Source organism: Lycium barbarum, chromosome 6, assembly GCF_019175385.1.
Source record: "Lycium barbarum isolate Lr01 chromosome 6, ASM1917538v2, whole genome shotgun sequence".
In the NCBI taxonomy this organism is placed as follows: domain Eukaryota; kingdom Viridiplantae; phylum Streptophyta; class Magnoliopsida; order Solanales; family Solanaceae; genus Lycium; species Lycium barbarum.
Genome location: NC_083342.1, coordinates 87,617,662 through 87,628,360, shown reverse-complemented (window position 1 = coordinate 87,628,360; position 10,699 = coordinate 87,617,662). Strand labels below are relative to the sequence as shown.

The 10,699-nt window shown below is 35.8% G+C and overlaps 1 long non-coding RNA gene across 2 annotated transcripts; it reads right to left on the bottom strand.

The window, feature by feature from the left end:
- On the bottom strand, positions 1-10,195 carry LOC132644617 (uncharacterized). Of its 2 annotated transcripts, none has more exons than XR_009583876.1 (4): positions 9,487-10,194; positions 9,052-9,131; positions 4,443-8,841; positions 1-273 (listed from the first exon to the last, which is right to left on the bottom strand). It is a non-coding gene; the product is annotated as an uncharacterized LOC132644617 (long non-coding RNA). The 2 variants fall into 2 exon arrangements; XR_009583877.1 differs by lacking the exon at positions 1-273 and adding an exon at positions 282-4,264 and having other exon boundaries at positions 9,487-10,195.
- Positions 10,196-10,699: the final 504 nt, after the last annotated feature.

Genomic DNA, 10,699 nt, shown 5'->3' with positions numbered 1-10,699 from the left:
TACGTAAGTCTCACGATATATCTATATATAAGTAGTAGAAAGTGCGGAAGACAATAAACACCCCCAGGGTCTAGTCTAAATAATACAAGAGCCTCTAAGGAGAATAATACAATCTGGAATACTAAATAAATGTCTATGTGTAGGAAATAAAAGTAGGACATATGATAGGAAAGTCTTCAAGGTCAGCGGACGCCATGCTCACCCTGGAAACTTGAGAGAAAGCTGAACGCGTCTGTCAGCTAAGGGTCACAGAAGTGGATCCGACCTGGTACTCTGCATTCATAAAAGAATACAGTAAGTGCAAGTCAGTACAAACAATAGTACTGGTAGGCATCATCGGCCGACTAAGCATAGTTAACACAATTCAGATAATAAAGCAGATAAGCAAATAAACCAACCAGCATAAGACAATATAATCATAACCGAGCATCCGTCATCGCCTATGTAAAGCATCTAAACCCAAATATGTCAAGTCTGAATATATCCGAACCAATCCAATCATCACAATCCAATCACCAAGCATCCCAATCAAGTCATAATGCAACGCAGTACAATAATGGTATGAATGCAATGCAATACAATAATGATATGAATGCAATACAATGCCATGCAAATGAGGTGTACACATATAATTCGGACGGAAATATCGACATCTCGGTAGCACAACCCAGCATGACTCGCGAAGTCTAAGTGCCACCCGTCCCGAATCTTTGCTCAACCGACAGACAGGACCCTGGATCTTTACCCACGGGGGGTTCTCACCGGCACCACCCTGGGGGACCCGCGAAGTCCATGCACTAACAACGATTCTGAGATATCATCGGAATCGGCCATGCAATAACGATGTTAGAATAGATCATCGAACACCGGCCATCTCACAATCACTCAAGTAAAAGAGTTTGTCAAATATCAGTTTCACACAATCAACGATTTCGGAATTGAACCTCGGACATCGGCCTTCTCACAATCACTCAAGTAAAAGAGTTTATCAAATATCTATTTCATACAATCAACGATTTCGGAATTGATCTTCGGACATCGACCTTTTCACAATCACTCAAGTAAAAGAGTTTATCAAAATATCAGTTTACTCAATCAACGATACCAGATCATCATCGTGTATCAGCCATGCATCATGAATGTGTAAGAATGTGTGCAATGCGTATATCAATCATCAACAATCAAGTTCAAAATCACAAGCACCAACAATGGGGTACGCCAATAATGTATCATATCACAATACCAACAGTGGTATGCCAACAATATATCAATATCACAAGTACCAACGGTTGGTACGCCAACAACATATCCGAGTATAAATACCAATAATGGGTATATCAATTCTATCTCAATGGAACAATAAAAGCACACATAACGGGGTGGCTAGTCCCAACATACAACAGGACCCAACCTAAGGCAATATCTAACTCGACTTCATACCTGAAGGTTTACATGCTGTCTCCGACATTATAATCTAAATATGTGCTTCGCTATACGAAGTCTCACCCAAGGTAAGCCATAACCTACCTGGATTGCAGAACCGCAACACCGACAACTCACTCCTTTGCCTTGCCCTTCCGCTGAACCTCAAAACCAAAGTAGTCGAAGCATAATCGAATTCTATATTAGAAATCATGAAGAATGATACTAATATTGCTACTATTTCAATTCGGTCAATTCTAACCCTAGAAATTGGGGAATACGAGTCCACAAGGGCAAAATATCAAATTAAGTACTAGGTAATCATACCCCAACCACTACTTGTTGAGTTAGCTCAAGAATTAGTCTAATTTCTGATTTCAAGCAAAATCCCAAAATTGGGTATATACCCTAAGTCTTCAATTCCAAAATTCAATGCTAAAAGTGGAAGATATATGATTAATAAGCTTAGATTAGTCAATATCTAGCATAAACATCACCAATTTATCATTAATAATCCTAGGGACAATGTTCTTCCAAAACCCTCTTTTAACTCCCATCACCATGGGTTTATTAAGGGTAAAAGGGTGAATCTAGCATGATTATAGTTAAAGGGAGAGTGAAGAAATAAGTAGGATTTGCCTCCAAGATTCTCTTCCAAATATCCTTAAGAGCAGTTTCTTCAAGCTCAAATATCGAAATGGGATATAATGAGAGTCTAAGGATTTTTAACACTTCATTAACTTTACAAAACTGCTCGTCACCCGCTTCAGCGGCACTGGGACCGCCCCAGCAATACTGCTCTAGCGGTCACTCGACCGCTTCAACGGTAATGGCCAAAAGTCATTGACTGCTCCAGCAGTACCGCTGCCGCGGTGCTGGGGCACGCCAAAGTGGGCACCAGACACCAGAAAACTCCTAGTCTCACAATTCGATCCGATTTTCCGACTAGTTCCCGAGGTGATCTGCTTATATACCATACACCTAGACACACATAAAAACGCGCTACGAATGAGCCCGTAGCCTTGGAATTTCCAACGAAGGCCTCGTTCACCGAGTCAACCCTGATGCCTTAATTCCAAATTCCCAACCCAAGTCTCAAAATGCATCCAAGTGCATAGGAAACCGAACTAAATACACATCAAGTTCTAAACGACCATCCGGACCTCTCGGAATCGACGAAATTCCTAAAAAGGTTCGTTTGCCCAAAAGTCAACTTTGGGTCAACCATCTTTCACTTTAAGCCTATATTTCCCAAAAGGTGCCCGAATTCGGTCAAAACACCTCGGGAAGTGTGTCACCGGTCTCCTCGGGTCAAAATGAGCTAATCAATGCTCGGGAAAAGGGCGAAATTACCGGAAAGAGTTTGGTCGTTACAACAGAATCTTCATTAACTAAACTACTAAGTTAAACACAACATAAATAAGAAAAACAATAAACTAAAGCACTACCTGATACGCTCAAATTACACCTATTAATGGCGTAAAGCGGACGTTGTCAAATATAGTAACCCAACAAGGTTGGGGTCGAATCCCACAGGGAATATGGAGAGAAAAGAGTACTAATCGTATGCCATACTATTCTTTAAAGGCTTTAATCCTATTCCTGATAGTTTGAAATAGTTGTTGAATAATGTAATTAAGTATTTTGACTGAAATTGTATTTAATGCGAAATAGAGACTAAGGTTGTGTTCCCCAATTTGATTAGATATTATGCTTCAGGTTTAATGTGATATACTTCTAATAGTTGTTCTATGAATATGCACTTGGTCTCTTAAGAACTTCTTAATGTTTTCCAACAGTTAAATCGTATTTCCTCTTTATGATTCTTCCGAATGTAAAAGAGTTGCAATCGAAGAATGACCAAAAATGTCAATTTAGACTTATTCTCATCCCTAAGTTAGTCTATTAAACGAGGGTTAACGCCTCGAGTAATTGTCATTCAATCTTACCAATACTAACTTTCTTTCCCAAGAACAGTTAATATAATAGCTTAGGATAATGCTTGCAATCATCACCCAACGCTAAATTATAAAAACTGAATGAATACAAACAACCATTATGCATATATCAATAACAGAAACTCATTCACATAATATCCATTATGGGTTCCACAACCTTAGCTTTAAAATTAGCTACTCATGATTTTGGATAACAAAGAAAGCTTACAAGTAAACATAATGAACTTACAATGCAAAAATACAAGATGGAATGAGAGTGAAGTTGTTGCCTTAAATGCTCCAACCACTTCTAAGATTAAAGACCTAGGGTTTTTGCCTCCAAAAGAAAATCTGAATACTAAATTAAAACCCTACATTAAGTATTTATAGAGCCAAAAATCGCGCCAAGTTTCTGCACAAAAATGCCCTTACGCCGCATTGTTACGGACCGTAACCTGTGTTACGGTCCGTCCTTCAGTTCGTCATTTGTCAGCTTTTATGTTACGGCCACCATGCGACGGACCGTAACCTGTGTTACGGTCCGTCCTTCTGAGGCGTAACTTGTGACTTTACTTGGCAACTCTCTGGAAATTTGGCTGATGTTACGGTGATATGTTACGGACCGTAACACTACACCGTAACACTGATGGTTTCATTGAAAACTTTCTGAAAATTTAGCTGATGTTACGGTGATATGTTACAGACCGTAACACCACACCGTAACACTGATGGTTTCAATGAAAACTTTCTGGAAATTTAGGCCCTGTTACGGTTCAATGGTACGAACCGTAACATGAGTTACGGATCACGTTACGGTCCGTAACATGAGTTACGGACCGTCATTTAGCTCCAATTTGTCCGTTTTTCAGCATTTCATCTCATTTCCTATCCTTAGTTAATCAACCCTATAAAACACAAAAATATCATAAGAAACAATGTAAAAACACTTAAAAACAAGCAACACTTCTAGTTACAAAGGCATAAAATGTGCCAAAATTCACGGCACATCACTACCCTAACTAGAATCTTATGAACTAAACATGACATAAAATAAGCAAACGCATTAAACTAAAAGGTATTTACCTTTTGTGAGTGCAACCGTGGCACAAGCGATGGATTAGGAAGCCTTTATGCTCCAACTCCCAACTCAGGCCACCACAGACGCCAACAACAATAAAAAAAAAATGAATTTTAGAACTGGAAACTTAAAGAAACTTAAGTTTAAAACGAAATTTTTTGACTTTGGAATTCTTAAGACTAAAAATGGCAAATTTTCAGTCTATATGTGGTTTCCAACCCTTTAACCTCAAATGAATGGGGGTTTCTATTTATAGAAACCCCAGAATGGCTTTAAGATCTGCTACCACCAATGTGGGAATTGCAAATTTATGCAAGTCCTACCCACAAACCCAAACGCACGATCCAGATTCAAGGTGTAACAACGAAATCGACGGCTTACAAGCTTCTATACTAACAATGATGACGGAAAAAATATAAAATGAAGGGATTGTACCTTTAAGGGTTCATTTGGCCCGATTTTGTGGAGAGAAGGACGAAGCATTAATGGCTTCGCCTTCTCTCTTCACGCCACTAGCCAAATACGATAGGACAGGACCGAGAACCGGCGGGGTAGGTGGTGCGAACCGGAGGCGGCGCTAGGGTTTCACCTTAGCCACCTCTCCTCTCTTTCGTTTGCAAGCAGAACCCTAGGGTCTTTTTGTGAACGGATGGGAGGAGTATAATACTCCCCCTTCTTTTAATCCTTTAACGGACCGGGTCCTGGTCCTTTATTTTTTAAAACGCCAGGCCTGCTATTATATATACACATATATTGTATATGCACCGTGTATATTGGTATATCCATGGTGTATATACATATATGTGCATAAAAGGTCGGGGGAAAAAATAAACTAGTAAATAAATAAATAAATAACGAAAAACTAATTATTAGTCCATCAGGACTTAAAATAATTTAAAACATGACTCATAAATAAAAAAAATAAAAAACATTTTGCAGATACTGCTTTGAATTAATTGACCAAATAAAAGAAAAATTAATCAACTACGCATTCACACAGAATCAGGATTTAAAAGGTAAAAATGGTCAACTCTTTCAATTACTCAAAATACCTTGGACAGTAATATGGAATAAAATCATCTATTAATTTAATTTTTCCTTGATTTAATTAATGAGACAAATGATTATCAAAAAGGGTTTTCTTGCCCCTTTGATTAATTTCAATAATAAAAGAAAATTCTTCGAATATAATTAATTTCTACAAAACTAAAATTACCCTGGAGACTTCTTGATCAATTTAAAAAGATGAGATATTATCCCAAATAATTTCATAAAAATTTACCTAGACCCTTTAGGGTATGCAGCTGATTTTATTTACTATCCATGGGCTCCGAGTACTTAAAATAAATTACGGGAGGTCAAAAATTAGGTGTCAACAAACAGCACCCCGACTGAACTATAGCAAACTAATAAAAGGCTTGAACAACACCCGAACTGAACTATAACAATATGTACAACACATGAAGAACAAAAGCTAGACGACGGAACTTACTGTTTAGCCTCGAATGTCCTTCAATGACCCAAAATCAAAAGCGAAGTCTGCTTTCGGAAAGCAATTGTAATATCCCTTAAAGCAAACTGATAGAAGAAAGAAAGGACATATGATATCTACAATGTCCCTCCCTATCTTAAGATTCTCAAAATCAGAAACAAATAAGAACATGAATCAGTGTTTTAAAAGGCGGGAGCGTAAGCCCCATGAGTATTTAATTTTTTATATTTCATAAAATAATTTAATTACAATAAATATTTTTAAATAGGTAAAATTACATAAAAATACAAGAAAATTGTAAAGGTTGTTAATCAAAAACAATCCATCATACACCACTTACAACTTGTAATTATATATAATATAACCTTACAAGTATAAAGCATACAATGAAATAAAGGTTGTTATGAAATGCAAATCAACTCCAACATTTTAACTTTCAAACAATGAAAAAATCATAATTTCTTAAAACAATATTACTATCATACTATTCATTTTATCTTCCTATAAACAACTTTATCAATATTATAATTGAAACGTAACTCCTTTATGAATAAAAATAAAATTACTTTCAAATAGAGAAATGATAAAATATGATAATTTTGATACATAGGACAAAAGACTAATGACAAGTGAAAACTCACAATTTGGTTATGTATTTTTAAAAGAAATATTAAGTAATATTCACCCTTTCGATGTTCTCAAATAGTAAATATGCAATACTACGACTTGTTATTTGAGTTATACCCAACCTTCTTATTTCGGTAAATGAAAAACTATTAAGTATCAATCATTTGTTAAAGAATTATGAAGGTCAATGATTTTAATTAAGGAATTTAACATATAATTGTGTAAGAATTGTTAGGCAATCCCCCAGCGTTGGGCGTTAGGCATGTTTAGGGCGTACAATCGGGCGCTTAGGGCGTAAGCCTCATAAGAACTAAGCCTCGCACGTGAGCCCTGGGGCGTTTTACTAGTGCCCCGCCCCGGGGCGAGCCCCGAGACGAGTCTCAAAACTGCCTTTTAAAACACTGACATGAATTTAGGTATTTCTTTCCAATTTTGCATATCAAAATCAGATATAATTCCAGAAATGCATGTACAAATGTAGCAACAAAGTATTCAAAACAATAAAAAATCCAAAATCAAACAAAAAGATGGACAAAACTTTCAAGGAAAAAGAAAGAAAGAAATAAAGAAGAGAAAACTCACCAAACTTATCAAACACAATAGAGGCTAGAAGAATGACCGAGAGTCATATTCATTATGAAGTTCTAAACATCTACGCAGATAAATTCAATGACTAATTTCAAACTCCCTAATAAGTCAAAGTTGAGGCAGCAGTTCTTCATGTGCTTTGCACTGTGATGAAGCATTTACCTAGACACTCATTTTTTTAGAACTTAAATTTATAGGGACATGCCTAACCCATAAACTAATACATTCGTGTACCTTTCACTTTTTTCTTTTGGGAAGTTATCGGTCAATCAAACTCATTGACAACCAAAGTAGCGGTCATTCCTTTTATTATATACTATAAACATTGAAATAACAGCTAATAAGATATCATGATCACTGATATCAAAATTAAAGTAAACGGAAAAAGTTATTTTTGATAAAGAAACTGGAAAGAATTTCTTATAGTTTACCAAGGAACTGCAAAGTTTATTCTTACCTTGCTTAATATGAGCTGCCCACATATCATTATAAAGTTCATTCTTACCTCAATTAGTATGAGCGGTCCACATATCACTATTAAGCCGACCATGCATTCAAATGACAACATAATAGTATTGTCTCACACCCTAAGGCCGGAGAAAGCAATGCGAGAAACCAAAGTTATTGTTATTTACCATGTCTAAGTGCTAATACAAATGAACAATGTGAATACACAGCTAAAATTCTTTCTCAATCTCATCCCAGCCTTGTAGCTGATGAAATCAGTCAGCTTGTAGGGTCTGCTTACATGATCCTTATGGAGTGCCTCATTGAAAAAATTAAAAAGGCAAAAAATATTAAATTTCAAATGAAGGCTCCTTTATATTACTGAGATTATCCTAGAATTTGGGTGCATAATTTAGTATACTTTCTTTATCTACCAAACAGCACTTTAAAAAACAGAACATGAAACTCCCTCCCCTGTTAAAAAGCTCTTACCCGATCACTTTTAAACCATTATATAACAACTACAATTTTCTGCCCAATGATCAATCATGTAAAATACAGCAGTATATTAAAGTTCCATAATTAAATTTTGTGTCACTGAAAAGAATATAGCATACTCTATCCCTCATATCATGAAGCTCGCTTCCTGGGTTGTAAACCCAAATAACGGTTAGAGTCAAGTTATATGAATAAATCCCAAAAATGAAAAGAGCCAACTAAACTTCAATACGGAACAAAATTAGAGTTAACTATATAAATCATCCATAACCATTCTCTTTTGGCTCAATATTGTTTTGCTTATAAATCTCTTTCATTTTATTGCAAGTTAAGGGTTCTTTATCAAAGAGCCAAAATGGATGCATGTAACGTAAATCTTCTGAGGATCTCAGAACCAGCTAGCAAAGATTATTATAGCAGATCCAAATAACACCCCCAAAAGTGTGAAAAATCAACGTACTGTTTATGCCTATATTACTAATTTACTAAGATTTACATTTTTTTTTTATGCTATAAGCTTTTGGTTATTGATTGTACATATACAATAGCTCATTTAAAAAAGTAACATGAATGTGTCTACCAATTCTAGAAATGTATGTTGAGATTTAGATACGATGATAAAATGGTTAAGCTAGAAACTCAAAAATTACAATGCATATGTTTCAGGGAGAGAGAAGAACCCACAAGGGACGGCTTTAGCAAGCTCTATCAGCAATCTGTTGTTCCTTAGTATTTTGAGGTCTACGTCATACCTAATTTATTTTGTAAACACAAAATTAAACAAATAGTAGGAAATGCTGTGACAGAAATATACATTTGAAACATACATAAATTTTTAACATAAGTATAATGGCTTCACTTGAGTATCAGAAGAGCTCTTTCGCTGCTCAAGTCAGATTATGGCCAATTATGAGCATTGCAAGTTCTTTACCAGAGCTATCTAGTAGAAATAAAGAATGTACCTTTTGAGATATTTTTTTTTATCATGACGATGTGCCTTTCGAATGGTTGCACAATACATCAGAATGTTCTGAAAAATCCGCTAAAACAAAATAACAATCTATTGTTAGTAGTACCAGGCATATCATCAAACACCTCGAGTGTGCAATGCTATAAGTACTGAGAGTCATTAAGTTGCATTTTCTGTCTATGGTAATATTGTCCGCTCTCTCTATGCTCTCCCTCTGGTCTCTTCTTTCTTTCTTTTTGTTATCAAGACAAATACTTTTGTCCTTTTTAGCGTCAAGGAAAAGGAAGGAAGACCGAAAATGGCGACTCACTCAGATAATGAAGCAAATAGGTGATAATAAATTCGAAAAGCAAGCGGAAGAAATAACATTTACATCTATAAGAAATTAAAACTTCACTAAATTTGAACAATCAGCAAAAGAATATACCTCAAACAACTATTTGGAGTTGAACTCTGAAAATTTAATCACCAATGAATAAACTACCGAGTCCATCTGAGCTTCAAAAAGAACTTGCGGAAATCAGAACAAAATTAGAAAAAGAACAGACGCAGTAGGTCAGGGCTAAGGGATCATTCAAACACATTTCACTAAAGAAGCAAAGTAAAAATGGGACACATTGCTAGTAGGTATAGCTACGGCAGGACACGTGCTCTCTATTTATAAACAAGTGGGACACATGGCAGCACAGTAAAACTTTTTAAAAAATACCAAAATTCAGTCTGCAATCTCCCTTGTACAATTTTTGTTCCTTTTGATATATATATAGAGAGAGAGTAGAAATTAGTACGCCATGTTGACTCTCAGTCTGTGGCAATCTAGTGACAAATTTCATAGCTATCTCGTTCTAGTTTTACCGTGACATAAATCAATAAGAAAGTTTTCACTATTTGCTTTAGCAACGACTGTAAAGGGAAGGTTCTATTGTCAACTACATGTGAATTTTGATCCCTTCTCAAAGTGAGCAAATTGCGTGCAGATATTCATAGGGGCTTATAGTTTAATTGGTTGAAATTTATCGCTGACAATGGTGATATTCATGTAGGTTTGAGCCCTAATAAAAACTACCACCTCTTTCTTTTCACCTGATACAATGTTGTCTAAGTACCCGTTTTTTGAAAAATCATGTAATGTCTTATGTATATGAAGTTATTGGCCCATGATCCTTAGGGAAGAAGGTCCTAAAATATAGGAAATTACTTATTGGAAGTTAAAAGAGAAAATGGCCAAATGCACCTCAACGTATGACCGGATTATCAACTACACACCTTTATTATATGGGATCCTGTTACCCTTGAGCTATTTAAAACTGAAACTATTATCTCCCTAAAAGTCCATACCCACGTATATGTTCTCTGGTGAAGCACATGCACTTGACACATGTAAATTTACAATAAAAAAAATTATTTTTTATTTTTTGATTTATTATTCTATTTTTTTTTTTTTAATTGGCTTGAACTGAGCATCAACATTAGGGAGTCAAGCTTTCTCCGTCAACATTTGCAGTTGGTGATTATCCAGCATAGTTTGGTGGCTAACCCACATAAGCAAAGAGAGGAAACGGCCGTTGTTTCTAACATTCTCTAGAGAAAGATATAGGTTTATTTTAGAGCTTCTCTTTTCCCGATGATTAAAAGTAGTG